The following is a 20,482-nucleotide window of genomic DNA, read 5'->3' as shown; positions in this document are numbered from 1 at the left end:
AACACTCAGCAGGTTAACTGAGTGTAAAACACCCACCGGCTCCTGTAGCTGCTGCACTGCCACCCCCCCCCCCCCCCCCCCCCCACCCCACTGTCTCCCTGCCACACTAACTGCCTCCCTGCCCCCCCTCACTGCCCCCTGCCACACTGCCCCCCTGGTCCCCCTCACTGCTTCCCTGCCACACTGCCCCCCCCACCCCCTGCCTCCCCTCACTGCCTCCCTGCCCCCCACCCCCTGCCTCCCCTCACTGCCTCCCTGCCCCCCACCCCCTGCCTCCCTACCACACTGCCCCCACCCCCTGCCTCCCTACCACACTGCCCCCTCACTGCTTCCCTGCCACACTGCCCCTCCTTCACTGCCTCCTTGCCACACAGCCCCCCACACACTGCCCCTGACCTCCTGCCACCCTGCCCCCCCTCACTGCCTGCCTGCCCCCTCACACTGCCCTGCCACCCCCTGCCCCCTCACTGCCCCCCCCTGCCCCCTCACTGCCCCCTGCCACACTGCCTCCCCCCACTCACTGCCTCCCCCTCACTGACACTCCAACACTGCCCCCCCCCCCCCCCCGGCCAACTGCCTTCCCCTCACACGACCCCCCCCCCCACTGCCTCTCCCTGACTGTCTCCCCTCCCCCCCACCTCAGGATATTCACAATGAATTAATAGTTACATTTTGCAAATGATGATAGTTTAATTTTGGGTTGATTTTCACTTCTGGAAATTTAAATCCAGTTTCTATATTAAGCCACAAACAGATTTTCAAACGTAAGCTGATCAGACCAAAGAAGGATCTTTGCTCCACAATCGAAGCTAATCGCACTGCCTCCGTGCTTCTCTCAATCAGACATCTTCCTCTGCTTTAGATGTTAATCCTTTTAAAAATATACAATAGTTTCTGCCTGAATGATTCCCTTTGGCAAAGCATTGCATGTTCCAATCACAACCCTTCGCTGTTTTCCTATCCTCTCTCTCAAACTGATGGATCCTCATCACTAACTGAAGGGAGGAGGCTGTCCACCAGCCTCCGTTAACCCTTCTTCCTTCACGTGTGTGTTGTCCTTTGGCAATGTTGGCCTCAGACATGAGGTCAGTTTCCATGTCATTGGCTTTCCTTCGGTATCGACGGTGGCTGGTGCTTGCATGCGTAGTTATGTTTACGTTCCAATGTGGCCGTGAAGCCTGATTGCAGACCTGCAGGTTTGTCTCCAGTGCGGCTAAATATGATTTCGTTGGGACTGTCCACTCTTTTACCCTTTGCTGCTGGTATTCTTTGATGTTTGATGGAAACAAAGCCATTACTTGAGTTTGCTCCCATGGAAGGTCGCTCTCCTTGTGAATTTTCCTCCCAGTCTGTGGTGAACTTGCCACATCCCCCTAGGTTCATCTCAAGAGTCCTTGAACCTTAATGTTGGCCGACCTCGCAGGTTCATGTGCGAGTACATGACCGCTCCATCTCAGCTGGGCTAGGATGAGTTCTTCAATTCTGGACATTTCTGCTGTTTGAAAAACCTTGGGCGCTTTGTCTTCCCAATTGATGCCACTGACTTTCCGAAGGAATCTCGTGTAATCTGCCCACCAGCTCATTATGCCTGGAGTAGGTAGTCCATCCCTCACAGGCATGTAGAAGGGTGGGTATTATCGCAGCGCTGTACACAGCAAGTTTTGTTCTAAAATAAAAGCAAAATACTGTGGATCCTGGAAATATGAAATAAAAATAGGAAATTCTGGGAAAGCTCAGCAGGCTGGGCGCAGCAGAGGAGAGAGAAGCAGAGTTAATGGGCCGTAAATAACTTCCTGGCTCCCCAGCATCGGATTTAAGGGAATCCCTAAAGCTGGGAAGTCCCTCCTGGAAGTTTGCACGTAAGCGATAATCCGGCAACAGTCCAGAAGTTCTAACTTCCCCAAAATAACTGCGCTGGGTTGGGAAACATACAACAATTTGTTTAAAGTGTTTTTATTGATATTTCATTATTTACTTTAGTGTAAAAACATGGAATAACAGCAACGGAGAGAAACATCACAACAATTCTCACTAGAGCGAAGAAGGCAGAGAGGTGACTTGATAGAGGTGTACAAGGTGATGAGAGGCATGGATAGAGTGGACAGCCAGAGACTTTTCCCCAGGGTGGAAATGGCTGTCACGAGGGGACATAATTTTAAGGTGTTTGGAGGGAGGTATAGGGGAGATGTCAGAGGTTCTTTACACACAGATGGTGGGTGTGTGGAATGCACGGTCAGCAGAGGTGGTGGAGTCAGAGTCATTCGGGACATTTAAGCGACTCTTGGACAGGCACATGGACAGCAGTAAATTGAAGGGGTGTAGGTTAGGTTGATCTTAGATTAGGATAAATGGTCGGCACAACATTGTGGGCTGAAGGGCCTGTACTCTGCTGGACTGTTCTCTGTTCTAATCTAACAATAAGACACCGCGAATAGAAGAGGAGAAACAAGGAACACATGGAATAGGCTTGTACGTTAGAATACAAATATCGCTGAATCTACTACAGCTGGGAATGGCCTGTGGTTTATTTACATTGTCTCAATTGGCTACAGTGCGGGACTGGGCAGATGGCTTTATTCTGAGTCCCATTTTGTTTCTCAATGTTTCCTGGGCAAATCTACTCACTATATTGCTCCGATCATTTATGACTGGGGGTCTGTACCCCTTGGCATGTAAGGCCTATTTCCCCTTTTCTCCAATATGGTGTGGGTGTGCTCCCCTCCCCCTGGTTGTCTCACCTCCCCCCCCCCCCCCCCCCCCGCCGCCTCCATCTAAGCAGAAGTCTCCACTGGAGCAATCAGGGAGGCAAAGGCCAGGGCGTCTGCCCGACTCCCGCGAAGACCTGTGGATGCTCCGATACTCCAAAGACAGCAACAAACGGGCATGACTCCATCTTCAACCCAACCATCCTAGACATGACCTCGAAGAGGTCCAGAACCAACCCAAACCCCCACCCCCCCCAGTCTGGGGCAGGACCAGAACATGTGGGTGTGGTTTGCCAGGCTGCCCTGACACCTCTCATACCTATCCTCCACTTCCGGAAGGAATCACCACGCTACCGTCCACGTACATGTCCCTCACTGTCAGCACCCCTCTGTCCATGTACATGTCCCTCAGCACCCCTCTGTCCACGTACATGTCCCTCACCATCAATACCCCTCTGTCCACGTACATGTCCCTCACGGCCAGCACCCCTCTGTCCTCTCTCCATGTCTTGAATGTGGCGTCTATCTTTAATGGAGTCAACTTACGGTTCTTGCAGCTGGCTGCATCCACAGAAATGTTGTTTTCAGGTCTTTACTGTGGCTACCATCACCTGGCTCCTGGAGTTTGCGTGTGCGTGTGTGTGCGCGCGCGTGTGGTGGGGGAGAGGGGGGCGCGATGACTCTGGCTCACCCAGCCATCCTCGTATTCTCTCTGCTGCCCAGTGGTAGAGTGGTAGGTTCGGAAAAACCAAGCCTCCTATGTGTCGCCCTCTTTGCAGGCTGGCTTTCCGTACCCTAGGGTTCTTTCTGACCCAGACAAAGGCCACAATTAGCTTGTCAACCCTGGTGAAGAAGGACTTGGGGACAAAGATGGGGAGTGTTCTGAATGAGAAGAACCTTGGCAGTACGTTCATTTTTATCGTCTGCACCATTCCCACTAAGGATAGTGGCAGTGAGTCCCATCTCTGCAGATCCCTCTTCATCTCTTCCAACAGGCTGGACAGGTTCATTTATGGAGCCCCGTCCAGGTGTGAGCTACCTGTATCCCCAGGTACTTGAATTTGGTCCGGCTCAGTTTAAACGGTAACACCTCCAGCCCAGTGGTAGAGTGGTAGGTTCCTCCCCCCCCCTGTGCATTTACCAGGAAGATTTCCCTCTTACCCAGGTTGAGTTTGTAACCGGAGAAGGCTCCGAGCTCCCTCAGAAGTTCTATTACCGTACCCATGCTGGTCAGGGAACCCGACATCTAGAGGAGGTCATCCGCTTAAGAATAAAACTCTGTGCTCCCTGCCCCCTCTCTGAATGCCCATCCACCCCTTGGCTGATAGAAGAGCGATGGCCAGTGGCTCAATTGTCAGCGCGAACAGTAGCGGGGACAGGGGGCACCCCTGCCTTGAGCCTCTGGGCAGCTGAAAATACTCAGAGCTGGTGGTGTTCATCAGCACGCTCGCCATGGGAGCGCTGTATAGTAGTTCCACCCGTTCAACCACCTCCATGAGGTATCTCAATTCGATGCGATCGAAGGCTTTCTCGGTGTCCAGGGAGATGATCACTTTGAGTGTCCTCTCCCCAGATGGGGTCATAATTACGCTCAACAGGCGTCTGATGTGCGCTGTTAGCTGTCTGCCCTTAACAAACCCGGTCTGATCTTCTGCCAAACAGCTCTCCAGTCGCCTCGCCTGAGCTTTAGCCTGGACTTTGACGTCAGTGATCAGCAGTGAAATGGGTCCATGTGACCCACACTCCGTCAGGTCCTTGTCTTTGTGGGGGATCGGTGAGATCGAGACCTGTGCCAGCGTGGGGGGCAGGCCCCCCCCTCGACAGCAAGTCATTAAACATCTCCCGCGGGTTCGGGGCCAGTGCTGCTCCAATCCTTTGGTAAATTGCCTTACCTGACTGCATGAAGTTAATGCCCTCCATGATCTCATCCAGCAGTAGCGGTGCTTCCAGCCCGTTTCCATCTCCCACAACTGGTTTATCCAGTCCATTGAGGAACTGTATCATCTCAAGAGTCCCCCCCTCACGGACTTGGTGGTGTACTGGCCCCGGTAGATGTTTGCGATGGCCCCGTTGATTTTGTTCGGGGCCACAACCATCTTCTTGTTCTCTGTGCTGTTACCGGAGCTATTTCCCGTGAGGTAGCCTGTTTCCTTAGTTGGTCCGCCAGCAGACAGCTGGCCTTGTCTCCATGCTTGCAAGAAGCCTCCCGTGACTGGCAGAGCTGCTTTCCCAGTGGAGAGCAGTTCAAACTCCAGTTGTATTTTATCCTCTCAGTCAGTAATTCTAGAGTCAGGGCCATGGAGAATCGGCATTCCACCTCCAACATGGAGTTGACCGGCTGCTGCCTAGCTGCCCTCCCTTCCTATCCTTTAGCACACTATAGGCTATTATTTCCCCCCGATCACCACCTTCAGTGTCTCCCAGAACATGGAGGCTGAGACCTCCCCGTTCTGGTTGCAGGTTACTTAACCATTAATGGCTTGTGTTGTTCTTTCGCAGAACGCCTTATTGGCGAGCAGGGCCACATCCAGCCTCCAGGGGGAAGCTGGGCCCGACCAGTCTCCAACCTCACGTCCACGTAGTGTGGAGCATGGCCGGATATCACTATCCTGGAATAATCCGCTTCCACTACCCCTGGAAGCACCATTTTCCCTACGAAGAAGTCTATGTGTGAATAGGCCTTGTACACATGGGAGATTAAACCATCATGGGTCTACCCCCCCCGTACACCTTCTCCACCCCATTCCACCTGCTTCTAAAGGCGTTTAGCTGTCATGTCATTCCTGATATGGCTCCGTCCTTGGGTTGGATCTGTCCATCTTCGGGTCTTGCGTACAGTTAAGTCCTTCCCATGATAAGTCAGTGGGAGTCTAAGTCGAGGATTTCCGCCATAGATTTCTTGACAAAGTCTCCGTTGTCTCAGTTTGGGGTGTACATATTTACCAGAACTACCAGGGCCCCCATCCAGGGTCCTGCTGACCATTATAAATCATCCCTTTGGGTCTGACACCGTGCTCGTCGCTGTGAATGCTACTTTTCTGTGATCTAGTATGGCCACCCCCCTCCTCTTGCTCGTTGAAGCACGTCTGAAACGATTGTGCCACCCAGCTTTTCCTCACCCTCAGTCGCTCTCTCTCTGTCAGGCTCGTCTCGTGTGTGTGTGTGTGGGGGGGTGGGGGTCTGTCCCTTCCCCTCTCCTGTGGGATCAGCCATACTCACCCTGTGGTCCCGACCCTACTTGCCCAGGCCTGCCCACTTTCTTGGGCCATTTAAAATGGCTGCCGTCTCCACGTGCGACCTGCTGAAACCAGCACTCTACCCTCACCCATCCCGACTCGTACCGGACCCCCTCTACACATATGATCTCCACCCCCCCTCCCTTTTCCCCATTCCTCCTTTGGCTCCTTCCCCGTTACCCCACCCCCCCCCCCCCACCCCATTTTCCCTCCCGCATCGCCCCCTCATCCCCCCTGGCTTGTTGCCTCCCCGTCAGTTTCTGTCTGTACCCCAGCTTGTCCACTAGTGTAGCAGCTCCTCCGAATGATCGCGTTCTCATTTTTACAATCCCATCTGGTTCTCCACCAAGGTTGAGAAGGCGGGGCCTTCAGGAATGGGGCCTTCAGGAATAACCTCATCGGGTACGGGGACTGAACCCACGCTGCTGCCTCGCTCTGCATCACTAACCAGTCCCCCAGCCCGGTACGGGGAAATAGCCCACGCTGCTGCCTCACTCTGCATCACCCCCCAGCCCGGTACGGGGACTGAACCCCCGCTGCTGCCTCGCTCTGCATCACCCCCCAGCCCGGTACGGGGACTGAACCCACGCTGCTGCCTCGCTCTGCATCACCCCCCAGCCCCCCAGCCTGGTACGGTGACTGAACCCACGCTGCTGCCTCGCTCTGCATCACCCCCCAGCCCGGTACGGGGATTGAACCCCCCGCTGCTGCCTCGCTCTGCATCACCCCCCAGCCCGGTACGGGGACTGAACCCACGCTGCTGCCTCGCTCTGCATCACTAACCAGCCCCCCAGCCCGGTACGGGGATTGAACCCCTTCTGCTGCCTCGCTCTGCATCACCCCCCAGCCCGGTACGGGGACTGAACCCACGCTGCTGCCTCGCTCTGCATCACCCCCCAGCCCGGTACGGTGACTGAACCCACGCTGCTGCCCTCGCTCTGCATCACCCCCCCAGCCCGGTACGGGGACTGAACCCACGCAGCTGCCTCGCTCGGCATCACCCCCCCAGCCCGGTACGGGGACTGAACCCCCGCTGCTGCCTCGCTCTGCATCACCCCCCAGCCCGGTACGGGGACTGAACCCACGCTGCTGCCACGCTCTGCATCACTAACCAGCCCCCCAGCCCGGTACGGGGATTGAACCCCCGCTGCTGCCTCGCTCTGCATCACCCCCCAGCCCGGTACGGGGACTGAACCCACGCTGCTGCCTCGCTCTGCATCACTAACCAGCCCCCCAGCCCGGTACGGGGATTGAACCCCCGCTGCTGCCTCGCTCTGCATCACCCCCCAGCCCGGTACGGGGACTGAACCCACGCTGCTGCCTCGCTCTGCATCACCCCCCAGCCCGGTACGGTGACTGAACCCACGCTGCTGCCTCGCTCTGCATCACCCCCCAGCCCGGTACGGGGACTGAACCCACGCTGCTGCCTCGCTCGGCATCACCCCCCCAGCCCGGTACGGGGACTGAACCCCCGCTGCTGCCTCGCTCTGCATCACCCCCCAGCCCGGTACGGGGACTGTACCCACGCTACTGCCTCGCTCTGCATCACCCCCCAGCCCGGTACGGGGATTGAACCCACGCTGCTGCCTCGCTCTGCATCACCCCCCAGCCCGGTACGGGGATTGAACCCACGCTGCTGCCTCGCTCTGCATCACCCCCCAGCCCGGTACGGGGATTGAACCCCCGCTGCTGCCTCGCTCTGCATCACCCCCCAGCCCGGTACGGGGACTGAACCCACGCTGCTGCCTCGCTCTGCATCACCCCCCCAGCCTGGTACGGTGACTGAACCCACGCTGCTGCCTCGCTCTGCATCACCCCCCAGCCCGGTACGGGGACTGAACCCACGCTGCTGCCTCGCTCGGCATCACCCCCCCAGCCCGGTACGGGGACTGAACCCACGCTGCTGCCACGCTCTGCATCACTAACCAGCCCCCCAGCCCGGTACGGGGACTGAACCCACGCTGCTGCCTCGCTCTGCATCACCACCCAGCCCCCCAGCTCGGTACGGGGACTGGACCCACGCTGCTGCCTCGCTCTGCATCACCACCCAGCACCCCAGCCCGGTACGGGACTGAACCCAGGCTGCTGCCACGCTCTGCATCACCCCCCAGCCCGGTACGGGGATTGAACCCATGCTGCTGCCTCGCTCTGCATCACCACCCAGTTCGGTACGGGGATTGAACCCACGCTGCTGTCTCGCTCTGCATCATGAACCAGCCCCCCAGCCCGGTACGGGGACTGAACCCACGCTGCTGCCTTGCTCGGCATCACCCCCCAGCCCGGTACAGGGACTAAACCCACGCTGCTGCCTCGCTCTGCATCACCCCCCAGCCCGGTACGGGGACTGAACCCACGCTGCTGCCTCGCTCTGCATCACCACCCAGCCCCCCAGCCCGGTACGGGGACTGAACCCACGCTGCTGCCTCGCTCTGCATCACTAACCAGCCCCCCAGCCCGGTACGGGGATTGAACCCACGCTGCTGCCTCGCTCTGCATCACTAACCAGCCCCCCAGCCCGGTACGGGGATTGAACCCACGCTGCTGCCTCGCTCTGCATCACTAACCAGCCCCCCCCAGCCCGGTACGGGGATTGAACCCACGCTGCTGCCTCGCTCTGCATCACTAACCAGCCCGGTACGGGGATTGAACCCATGCTGCTGCCTCGCTCTGCATCACCACCCAGCTCGGTACGGGGATTGAACCCACCCTGCTGTCTCGCTCTGCATCACCCCCCAGCCCGGTACGGGGACTGAACCCACGCTGCTGTCTCGCTCTGCATCACTAACCAGCCCCCCAGCCCGGTACGGGGACTGAACCCACGCTGCTGCCTCGCTCTGCATCGTGAACCAGCTGTCAAGTTGAGGTTATTCCTGAAGGCCCCGCGTTCTCAACCTTGCTCCTCGCCTGAGGTGTGGTGACCCTCAGGTTAAATCACCACCAGTCAGCTCCCCCCTCAAAGGGGAAAGCAGCCTCTGGTCATCTGGGACTGTGGAAACTTTACCTTTTGAATAGAAGTGCTTAACAGTGTAATGGAAACACTAATTAGTTTCAATACTCAGTTCCTCAAGCTAACCCAGTAATGGTAACTATGGAGGGAGCTGCATTTATTTGCATCTTTTTCCTTTCATACAACAGCATTAATTTGTAATCAATTCCTTGGTTGGTCAAAAGCAAAACCTCAAGAACCGAATCTTTACAGTGCAGAAGGCCACCATTCGCCCATCTGTCTCTCTGAAAGAACATTCTCCCTCAATCCACTCCTCTGCCTTCTCCCCATAACCTCACACATTCTCTTTTCAGATAGTCAACCAATTCCCTTTGCTTCCCTCAATCGAACCAACTCCGTTAGCCCCTCAAGAAGTCTGTTCCAGACTCCATCCACTCTCTAGGTTAAAGTATTTCCTCACATCACTTTGACTTCCTTTGCCCATTATTTTGAATCTGTGCCTCTCGTTCTTCATGCTCCCGAGAGAAAATGGTTTCTCATTAATCACCCTGTCCACAGCCCTCAGGAACTTGAATATCTCCTGCAATTCTCCTCTCTATTAAATTTGGACATTCTGAATTCTCCCTCTGTGCACCCGAACAGGCGCCGGAATATGGCGACTAGGGGCTTTTCACAGTAACTTCATTGCAGTGTTAATGAAAGCCTACTTGTGACACTAAAGATTATTATTATTAGTAGTATTCAAAAACCTCCAGCAAGTTAGTTAAACATGATTTTCCCTTAATGAATCCTTGCTGGCTTTCTTTAATTATCCTGCCTGCAACAGTAGTGGACTCGCCAACACGAAGGGCATTCAAATGGTCATTGGATAGACATATGGACGATAAGGGAATAGTGTAGATGGGCTTTAGAGTGGTTTCACTGGTCAGCGCAACATCAAGGGCCGAAGGGCCTGTACTGCGCTGTTATGTTCTATGCTCTTGTCTAAGTGACTACGGATTGGTCCCAAGCTATATTTCCAGACGTTTCCCTACTGAAGTCAGACTGATTAGTCTGTAGTTGTCAGCTTTCTCCTTGCTCCCCTTTTTGAACAAGGATGTATTCGTCACCCCTCTGGCACCACTCCTGTGTTTCAGGAAGACTGGAGGATTATCATTAGAGCCTCTGCAAGTTCCACTTTCACTTCCCTCAGTGCTCTTGGATGTTTCTCATCCGGTCTTAGCACCGTATCAATTTTAAGTAAATTTAGCTTTTCTATCACCTCCTCCTCGACTGTAAATTCTCCGAGTGTATCAGTTACCTCCCCTCTCAGCTCAGCCTGGGGAGCAGCTTCTTCCTTTGTAAAGACAGATCCAAACTGCTGTTTTATACCTCTGCTATTTCTCTTGCCTCCATGTGGCAAGTTCCTTTTTATCTCTAATCGGCCCTACTCTTTTCTTTACACGTTACTATTTGTAAGCTTATAGGCGGTCTTGGGATTCTCTTTTCATGCTCTCTCCTTGTTTTCCTTATTAGTTTTTTCACTTCTCTTCTGGTCCTTTTACATTCAATCTGATTCTCCATTGTATTTTCCACCTGACATCTTGTGCTCTTTCGGAGGGTCTGTTATCACAATGGGCCAAATGGCCTCCTTCTGCACTGTGGGGATTCTGCTGTATGCGCACTTCTTTCTGAACGCTCTCGATTTATTAGTTTTACCTTTCCCCTTTAAGGGAATATACTGTGACATTGTCCAATCTCTTTCCCCTTTAAGGGAATATACTGTGACATTGTCCAATCTCTTTCCCCTTTCAGGGAATATACTGTGACATTGTCCAATCTCTTTCCCCTTTAAGGGAATATACTGTGACATTGTCCAATCTCTTTCCCCTTTCAGGGAATATACTGTGACATTGTCCAATCTCTTTCCCCTTTAAGGGAATATACTGTGACATTGTCCAATCTCTTTCCCCTTTAAGGGAATATACTGTGACATTGTCCAATCTCTTTCCCCTTTAAGGGAATATACTGTGACATTGTCCAATCTCTTTCCCCTTTAAGGGAATATACTGTGACCTTGTCCAATCTCGATCAGATGGCCCATTGTTCAGCCGCCGTCTTTCTGCCAACATTTGATTCCAACTCACTCGACTCGGGTACATTCTGATCCCATTGTCGGCTTTCCCCCAACTAATTATCCCTGCTCTGGATCGCTCCTTGTCCTTTGCCATGGCCAATCTAAACCTTGTGATAAAATGGTCACTGTCCCCTAAATGCTCTCCCACTATTTTTGATCCACTTGGGCCAACTCATTCTTCAGAACCAGGTCCAAGTTGGAGCGGAAGCATACTGCTCCACTATTAGAGTGAACACACTCTGGAACTCTGACCCTTCTGGTCCCTTTGCACTATCCCGATTCCAGCCTATATTTGGATCATTGAAGCCTCTGTTATAAGTACTCTATAATTCTTGCACATCTCTGCAAGTTCTTTGCAAATTTATTTCTCGACAACCCTTCCACTAGTTGGTGGTCTATAAACTACACCAATCAACATTATTGTACCTTTTTCATTCCAGCCAGCCAGAGAGATTCTGTCCTTGGCCCCTCTGAAACATCCTCTCCCCCCAGGACTGTAATACCATCTTTAATCGGTACCGCCATTATCCCCACAACCTCTTTTCTTCTTTTCTGTCTCTTCTAAATACCTGGTACCCAGGAATATTTAAAGCTCAGCCCTGCCTTTCTTTGATCCAGGTCTCCATTATAGCAATATCATAATTCCATTTGTCAACCTGTGCCTGTAGTTCACTAATCTTATTAACCGCACGCCGTACATTTACACACATGCACATTATCCCCGATAAACCAGGGGTTGGTTTAGCTCACTGGGCTAAATCGCTGGCTTTTAAAGCAGACCAAGGCAGGCCAGCAGCACGGTTCAATTCCCGTACCAGCCTCCCCGAACAGGAGCCGGAATGTGGCGACTAGGGGCTTTTCACAGTAACTTCATTGAAGCCTACTTGTGACAATAAGCGATTTTCATTTCATTTAGACCTTTTAAAAGACTTTTCCCCTTACTCTGACCCCAGGTAATTACTTAGTATTGCTGACTCTGTCAAACTGTCAAGTATTCTATCTATCTCGGTACTCTCTGATATATCCTCCTTATCAGTTTATACTTCACTACTTCCTGTTGCCAGCTTTTCTCCTCTCCACTCTGAATTTCCCCTCAGGTTATCACCCCTCTGCCAATTTAGCTTCAATCCTCCCCAACAGCATTAGTAAACCTCCCTGCAAGGACATTACTTCTCTTGATATCATGCATTTAATTTGCTTCCTATCTCCCTAAAATCTGCTTTCAGGGCCTCATCCCTTTTGCTGCCTGTGTCACTGGTCCCAATGTGGGGCATGACCTTTGGCTGTTGGCCCTCTGCCAAAAGGGTGTCCTGCAGGTGTTCTGTGACAAAGTAGTGATGGATTTGAAAATTTAAGTGTTGGTTATTATGACAACTGGGTTCATGATTCTAAATGTTAGAAATTATATAATTGTGTGTGGATAGGAACAATAAATACAAATATTACATTAAAAGGTTTAATTGGTATACCTTTAATTGCCAAGAAAAGCAATGATATTTTCCCAGCTACTTCCATGAAAGCTTTCTTTGAAGTTTGTGACAATTTCTAGAACACACATTCAGGCTTCCCTGTCGCATTTCTCCGCGGGTTGGAAATGATCCCTGCAATGCAGTACTGCTCGCTGTTTAGCAGTTTGTTACACAGGGGAGTTTAGGCATTTAACAGACAAGTCGACACACTGGAAATTGTGAGAGACAGGGACCTCTTCAGGTTGTGCTTCAGGTTTTAATCTAATCAAGGGACTTTCCAGTGGCCTGGCAAATATTTCAGACATTTAAATGAAACCAAACTATGAATTATCTCGTTACAAATGAAACATACCTCATTATGAAGGGCATAAAAAGTAGGACTTATAACAATCAACTTGAATAAACACCCAAAACCTCAGCAAATGATCCAGAGAGTCAAATGTTAAATACAACAATTTCAGACTTGCAAATTAAATTTGACCTTAGGGAAAACTGTGCTTTTAATCATGAATGAAGCTCATTCTGATTGGTCTCAGTAGTTAAGCAATCTAGTTTGAATGTTTGTCTGTGTGTGTTGTACAATCTACACTAATTATCATTCCAGCACAAGTTGACGCGCGTCAAAACTCGGCAGTCTGATTTTAGGCAAAGCTGAGAAAACGACAAATACACTTTGCGGGAGGGAGACGACGAGAGATATCGGAAAGCAGGACGTTGTTCAGCAATGGAATAAACAGACAGCAGCTTCCTGCCTTTGATGATGGAGTTAGGGCAGGAGTGCCCAGCTTGTGGAGGGAGATTGGAATCAGTTCCACTGCACCGCATGAAGGGAGTGAAAAGGAACCAACATTTGAGTGTAGCAAGTGAAGCACCGAAATGGAACGCCTGATACTGGCAAAGGGAGCAGGGGGAGAGAGCGGGAGCAGGGGGAGAGAGCAGGAGCAGGGGGAGAGAGCGGGAGCAGGGGGGGGGGGGGGGGGGGGGGGGGGGGGGGGAAGAGAGCGGGAGCGGGGGGGGGGGGGGAAAGAGAGCGGGAGCGGGGGGGGGGGGGGGAAGAGAGCGGGAGCGGGGGGGGGGAGAAGAGAGCGGGAGCGGGGGGGGGGGAGAAGAGAGCGGGAGCGGGGGGGGGGGGGGGGGGGGGAAAGAGAGCGGGGGGGGGAGAGCGGGAGCGGGGGGGGGGGGGAAGAGCGGGAGCGGGGGAAGAGCGGGAGCGGGGGGGGGGAAGAGCGGGAGCGGGGGGGGGAGAGCGGGAGCGGGGGGGGGGGAAGAGCGGGAGCAGGGGGGGGGGGAGAGCGGGGAGCAGGGGGGGGGGGGAGAGCAGGAGCAGGGGGGGGAGAGCAGGAGCAGGGGGGGGAGCGGGAGCAGGGGGGGGGGGGAGCGGGAGCAGGGGGGGGAGCGGGAGCAGGGGGGGGGAGCGGGAGCAGGGGGGGGGGAGCGGGAGCAGGGGGGGGGGAAGAGCGGGAGCAGGGGGGGGAAGAGCGGGAGCAGGGGGGGGAAGAGCGGGAGCAGGGGGGGGAAGAGCGGGAGCAGGGGGAAGAGAGCGGGAGCAGGGGGAAGAGAGCGGGAGAGAGCGGGAGCAGGGGGAGAGAGCGGGAGCAGGGGAAGAGAGCGGGAGCAGGGGAAGAGAGCGGGAGCAGGGGAAGAGAGCGGGAGCAGGGGAAGAGAGCGGGAGCAGGGGGAGAGAGCGGGAGCAGGGGGAGAGAGCGGGAGCAGGGGGAGAGAGCGGGAGCAGGGGGAGAGAGCGGGAGCAGGGGGAGAGAGCGGGAGCAGGGGGAGAGAGCGGGAGCAGGGGGAGAGAGCGGGAGCAAAGGAATGAAATTGCAGGTTGAGGAAAACAGAGGGGGCCGAAGGGCAACGGTCGGGGGCCGAGGGGCAACGGTCGGGGGCCGAGGGGCAACGGTCGGGGGCCGAGGGGCAACGGTCGGGGGCGAGAGGGGAAAGGGCGAGGATGAGGGGGAAATGAGGGGGAAAGGGGGGGGCAAGGGGTGATAGGAGGAAGGCTGGGGGGGGGGGGAGAAAGGAGGGGGTGCAAGGGGGTGAGAAGGGTAAATAGCAGCGGAGAGTGAGGAAAGGAGATGGAGTGAGAGAGACTGAAAGATGGGGTGAGGGAGGGAGAGATGGGGTGAGGGAGGGAGAGATGGGGTGAGGGAGGGAGAGATGGGGTGAGGGAGGTAGAGAGTGAGGGCGGGAGGGGGAGACGGAGAGAGGGCGTGTGAGGGAGGGACGGAGGGGAAAACAAAGGATGGAGGAAGGGGAGAGTGAGGGAGTGAGGGAGGGAGGGAGAGGAGAGGGAGGGAGGGGGAGAGTGAGGGAGGGAGGGGGAGAGTGAGGGAGGGAGGGGGAGAGTGAGGGAGGGAGGGAGGGGGGAGAGTGAGGGAGGGAGGGAGGGGCAGAGTGAGGGAGGGAGGGAGGGGGAGAGTGAGGGAGGGAGGGGGAGAGTGAGGGAGGGAGGGGGCAGGGGGGAGAGTGAAGGAGGGAGGGGATGAATGACGGAGGGGGAGTCAGGGAGGGAGAGTGAAGGAGGGGGGAGGGGAGAGGGAGGGAGAGTGAGGGGGGGGAGGGGAGAGGGGAGAGGGAGGGGAGAGTGAGGGTGGGGGTGTGAGGGAGGGAGGGGGGAGAGCGAGGTAGGGAGGGGAAAGTGAGGGGGGGAAGTGAGGGAAGGGGGAGAGTGAGGGAGGGCGGTGAGAGGGAGGGCGGTGAGAGGGAGGGCGGTGAGAGGGAGGGGGGGTGAGAGGGAGGGAGGGGAGAGGGAGGAAGGAGGGACAGACTGAGGGAATGAGGTGGAGAGTGAGGGCGGGAGGTGGAGAGTGAGGGCGGGAGGTGGAGAGTGAGGGCGGGAGGTGGAGAGTGAGGGCGGGAGGTGGAGAGTGAGGGCGGGAGGTGGAGAGTGAGGGCGGGAGGTGGAGAGTGAGGGCGGGAGGGGGAGAGTGAGGGCGGGAGGGGGGAGAGTGAGGGCGGGAGGGGGAGAGTGAGGGCGGGAGGGGGAGAGTGAGGGCGGGAGGGGAGAGTGAGGGCGGGAGGGGAGAGTGAGGGCGGGAGGGGAGAGTGAGGGCGGGAGGGGAGAGTGAGGGCGGGAGGGGAGAGTGAGGGCGGGAGGGGAGAGTGAGGGCGGGAGGGGAGAGTGAGGGCGGGAGGGGAGAGTGAGGGCGGGAGGGGAGAGTGAGGGCGGGAGGGGAGAGTGAGGGCGGGAGGGGGAGAGTGAGGGCGGGAGGGGAGAGTGAGGGCGGGAGGGGAGAGTGAGGGCGGGAGGGGAGAGTGAGGGCGGGAGGGGAGAGTGAGGGCGGGAGGGGAGAGTGAGGGCGGGAGGGGAGAGTGAGGGCGGGAGGGGAGAGTGAGGGCGGGAGGGGAGAGTGAGGGCGGGAGGGGAGAGTGAGGGCGGGAGGGGAGAGTGAGGGCGGGAGGGGAGAGTGAGGGCGGGAGGGGAGAGTGAGGGCGGGAGGGGAGAGTGAGGGCGGGAGGGGAGAGTGAGGGCGGGAGGGGAGAGTGAGGGCGGGAGGGGAGAGTGAGGGCGGGAGGGGAGAGTGAGGGCGGGAGGGGAGAGTGAGGGCGGGAGGGGAGAGTGAGGGCGGGAGGGGAGAGTGAGGGCGGGAGGGGAGAGTGAGGGCGGGAGGGGAGAGTGAGGGCGGGAGGGGAGAGTGAGGGCGGGAGGGGAGAGTGAGGGCGGGAGGGGAGAGTGAGGGCGGGAGGGGAGAGTGAGGGCGGGAGGGGAGAGTGAGGGCGGGAGGGGAGAGTGAGGGCGGGAGGGGAGAGTGAGGGCGGGAGGGGAGAGTGAGGGCGGGAGGGGAGAGTGAGGGCGGGAGGGGAGAGTGAGGGCGGGAGGGGAGAGTGAGGGCGGGAGGGGAGAGTGAGGGCGGGAGGGGAGAGTGAGGGCGGGAGGGGAGAGTGAGGGCGGGAGGGGAGAGTGAGGGCGGGAGGGGAGAGTGAGGGCGGGAGGGGAGAGTGAGGGCGGGAGGGGAGAGTGAGGGCGGGAGGGGAGAGTGAGGGCGGGAGGGGAGAGTGAGGGCGGGAGGGGAGAGTGAGGGCGGGAGGGGAGAGTGAGGGCGGGAGGGAGAGTGAGGGCGGGAGGGGAGAGTGAGGGCGGGAGGGGAGAGTGAGGGCGGGAGGGGAGAGTGAGGGCGGGAGGGGAGAGTGAGGGCGGGAGGGGAGAGTGAGGGCGGGAGGGGAGAGTGAGGGCGGGAGGGGAGAGTGAGGGCGGGAGGGGAGAGTGAGGGCGGGAGGGGAGAGTGAGGGCGGGAGGGGAGAGTGAGGGCGGGAGGGGAGAGTGAGGGCGGGAGGGGAGAGTGAGGGCGGGAGGGGAGAGTGAGGGCGGGAGGGGAGAGTGAGGGCGGGAGGGGAGAGTGAGGGCGGGAGGGGAGAGTGAGGGCGGGAGGGGAGAGTGAGGGCGGGAGGGGAGAGTGAGGGCGGGAGGGGAGAGTGAGGGCGGGAGGGGAGAGTGAGGGCGGGAGGGGAGAGTGAGGGCGGGAGGGGAGAGTGAGGGCGGGAGGGGAGAGTGAGGGCGGGAGGGGAGAGTGAGGGCGGGAGGGGAGAGTGAGGGCGGGAGGGGAGAGTGAGGGCGGGAGGGGAGAGTGAGGCGGGAGGGGAGAGTGAGGGCGGGAGGGGAGAGTGAGGGCGGGAGGGGAGAGTGAGGGCGGGAGGGGAGAGTGAGGGCGGAGGGGAGAGTGAGGGCGGGAGGGGAGAGTGAGGGCGGGAGGGGAGAGTGAGGGCGGGAGGGGAGAGTGAGGGCGGGAGGGGAGAGTGAGGGCGGGAGGGGAGAGTGAGGGCGGGAGGGGAGAGTGAGGGCGGGAGGGGAGAGTGAGGGCGGGAGGGGAGAGTGTGGGCGGGAGGGGAGAGTGTGGGCGGGAGGGGAGAGTGAGGGCGGGAGGGGAGAGTGAGGGCGGGAGGGGAGAGTGAGGGCGGGAGGGGAGAGTGAGGGCGGGAGGGGAGAGTGAGGGCGGGAGGGGGAGAGTGAGGGCGGGAGGGGAGAGTGAGGGCGGGAGGGGAGAGTGAGGGCGGGAGGGGAGAGTGAGGGCGGGAGGGGAGAGTGAGGGCGGGAGGGGAGAGTGAGGGAGTGAAGGGGGAGTGAGGGGAGAGTGAGGGAGGGGTTGGGAGGGAGGGGCTGTGAGGGAGGGAGGGGCTGTGAGGGAGGGAGGGGCTGTGAGGGAGGGAGGGGCTGTGAGGGAGGGAGGGGCTGTGAGGGAGGGAGGGGCTGTGAGGGAGGGAGGGGCTGTGAGGGAGGGAGGGGCTGTGAGGGAGGGGAAAGTGAGGGGGGGGAGAGAGGGAAGGAGGGGGAGTGTGAGGGAGGGCAGGGGAGAGTGAGGGAGCGAGGCAGGGATGGTGAGAGTGAGGATGAGATGGGGTGAGGGAGGGGGAGAGTGAAGGAGCGAGGGGGAGAGTGAGGGAGTGAGGTGGAGAGTGTGGGTGGGAGGGGGAGAGGGGGAGGGAGAGGGGAGGGAGGGAGAGGGGAGGGAGGGAGGGGAGGGGAGGGAGGGAGGGGAGGGAGGGAGGGGGAGGGGAGGGAGGGAGGGGGAGGGGAGGGAGGGAGGGGGAGGGGAGGGAGGGAGGGGGAGGGGAGGGAGGGAGGGGGAGGGGAGGGAGGGAGGGTGAGGGGGAGAGGGTGAGGGAGGGGGAGGGAGGGATGGTGAGGGAAGATGAGGGAGGGAGCGAGGGAGGGAGGGGAGGGGAGAGAGAGGGAGGGAGGGTTGGGGAGAGTGAGGGGGAGTGAGGGAGGGAGGGAGGGAGGGGGAGAGTGAGGGAGGGAGATGGTGAGTGAGGGATGGAGGGAGGGGGAGAGTGAGGGAGGGAGCTGGGGAGTGACGGTGAGGGGGAGTGAGGGAGGGAGGGTGGGGGGGAGGGAGGGGGGGAGGGAGGGAGGGATGGGGGAGTGAGGGAGGGAGGGAGGGAGGGAGGGGGAGAGGGAGGGAGGGAGGGGGAGAGTGAGGGAGGGAGGTCGAGAGTGAGGGATGGAGGGGGGAGAGTGAGGGAGGGAGGTTTGGAGTGACGGAGGGGAGGGAGGTGGAGAGTGAAGGAGGGAAAGACTGACGGATGGAGGGGAGAGTCAGGGAAGGAGGGGGAGAGGGGTAGAGAGGTAGCGAGTGAGGAAGAGCGAGTGAGTGATCAAGGGGGGCAGGGTTGGGAGGGGGAGGTGGGGGGGGGGAGGAGGGAGGTAGGGAAGAGTGAGAGAGGGAGGGAGTGAGAGAGGGAGGGAGTGAGAGAGGGAGGGGAGGTGAGAGAGGGAGGGAGGAGAGAGGGAGGGAGGAGAGAGGGAGGGAGGAGAGAGGGAGGGAGGAGAGAGGGAGGGAGGAGAGAGGAGGGAGGGAGCGAGGACGGAGGAGAGAGGGAGGACGGAGGAGAGAGGGAGGGAGGGAGGAGGAGGGAGGGAGGGAGGAGGGGAGGGAGGGAGAGGGGAGGTGGGTGAGGGGAGGGGAGGGGGGGAGAAGGGAGGGAGGGAGAAGGGAGGGAGGGAGGGAGAGAGGAGGGAGAGAGAGAGGAAGGGGGAGCGGGAGGTGGGAGCGGGAGGGAGGATGGGGGAGCGGCAGGGAGGGGGAGCGGGAGGGAGGGAGGGGTGCGAGGTGAGGGTTGGAGGAGGAGGGAGGTAGGGAAGAGTGAGGGAGGAAGGGTGAGAGAGGGAGGTAGAAGTGAGGTAGGGAGGAAGGGGTAGAGAGGGAGAGGGATGGAGGGGGACATGGAGGGAGGGAAGGGACATGGAGGGAGGGAAGGGACATGGAGGGAGGGAGTGGGAGGAAGGAGTGAGTGGGAGCGGGAAGGAGGGAGTGGGAGCGGGAAGGAGGGAGGGTAAGAGGGGGGAAGGGAGGGAAGGAGGGAGGGAAGGAGGGAGGGAAGGAAGGAGGGAGGGTAGGGGGTGGGAGGGAGGGTAGGGGGTGGGTGGGAGGGAGGGTAGGGGGGTGGGTGGGAGGGTGGGGTGGGGGGGTGGGAGGGAGGGTAGGGGGGGGTGGGTGGGTGGGAGGGAGGGGTAGGGGGGTGGGTGGGTGGGTGGGAGGGAGGGTAGGGGGGGTGGGTGGGTGGGTGGGAGGGAGGGTAGGGGGGTGGGTGGGGTGGGTGGGAGGTGGGGTAGGGGGTGGGGGGTGGGTGGGTGGGTGGTGGGGTGGGGGTGGGGGGGTGGGTGGGTGGGTGGGTAGGGGGGGTGGGTGGGGTGGGAGGGAGGGTGGGTGGGGGGTGGGTGGGTGGGTGGGTGGGGGGTGGGGTGGGTGGGTGGGTGGGGGGTGGGGGGGGGTGGGTGGTGGGTGGGGTGGGGGGGTAGGGGGGTGGGTGGGTGGGTGGGTGGGGGGGGTGGGGGTGGGTGGGTGGGTGGGGGGGGGAGGGTGGGGGGTGGGTGGGTGGGTGGGGGGTGGGGGGTGGGGTGGTGGGTGGGTGGGGGGGGGGGTGGGGTGGGTGGGTGGGGGGTGGGTGGGTGGGTGGGTGGGTGGGGGGGGGGGGTGGGTGGGTGGGTGGGGGGGGGTGGGGGGGGGTGGGTGGGTGGGGGGGGGGGGGGTGGGGGGTGGGTGGGTGGGGGGGGAGGGGGGGTGGGTGGGTGGGTGGGTGGGTGGGGTGGGGGGTGGGTGGGTGGTGGGGTGGGTGGGTGGTGGGTGGGGGGGGGGTGGGGGTGGGTGGGTGGGGTGGGTGGGGGGTGGGGGGTGGGGTGGGTGGGTGGGGGGAGGGGGGGGGGGGGTGGGTGGGTGGGTGGGGGGGGGGTGGGGGTGGGTGGTGGGTGGGGGGGGGGGGTGGGGTGGGTGGGTGGGGGGGGGGGGAGGGTAGGGGGTGGGGTGGGTGGGGGGGGAGGGAGGGGGTGGTGGGTGGGAGGGGGGGGGTGGGGGGTGGGTGGGAGGGAGGGGGGTAGGGGGGTGGGTGGGAGGGAGGGTAGGGGGGTGGGTGGGAGGGAGGGTAGGGGGGCGGGCGGGAGGTAGGGGGGCGGGAGGGAGGGGTCTGAGGCAAGGGAGGATGGGAGGAGGAGGGAGGTAGGGAAGAATGAAGGAGGAAGGGTGAGAGAGGGAGGTAGGAGAGAGGTCGGGAGGAAGGGGAGGGAGACAGAGAAG

At 59.5% G+C, this 20,482-nt stretch overlaps 1 protein-coding gene across 3 annotated transcripts in view; it reads right to left on the bottom strand.

Annotated features, from left to right (window-relative positions):
* LOC140408242 (polycomb group RING finger protein 3) overlaps positions 1-20,482 on the bottom strand; it is a 942,343-nt gene that overhangs the window by 89,142 nt on the left and 832,719 nt on the right. The gene's annotated exons all lie outside the window — the stretch shown is intronic.

This window comes from Scyliorhinus torazame, chromosome 3 (assembly GCF_047496885.1).
Source record: "Scyliorhinus torazame isolate Kashiwa2021f chromosome 3, sScyTor2.1, whole genome shotgun sequence".
NCBI lineage: Eukaryota > Metazoa > Chordata > Chondrichthyes > Carcharhiniformes > Scyliorhinidae > Scyliorhinus > Scyliorhinus torazame.
Note: the sequence above shows the minus strand (reverse complement) of the source record. Positions and strands in the feature narration are given on the sequence as shown.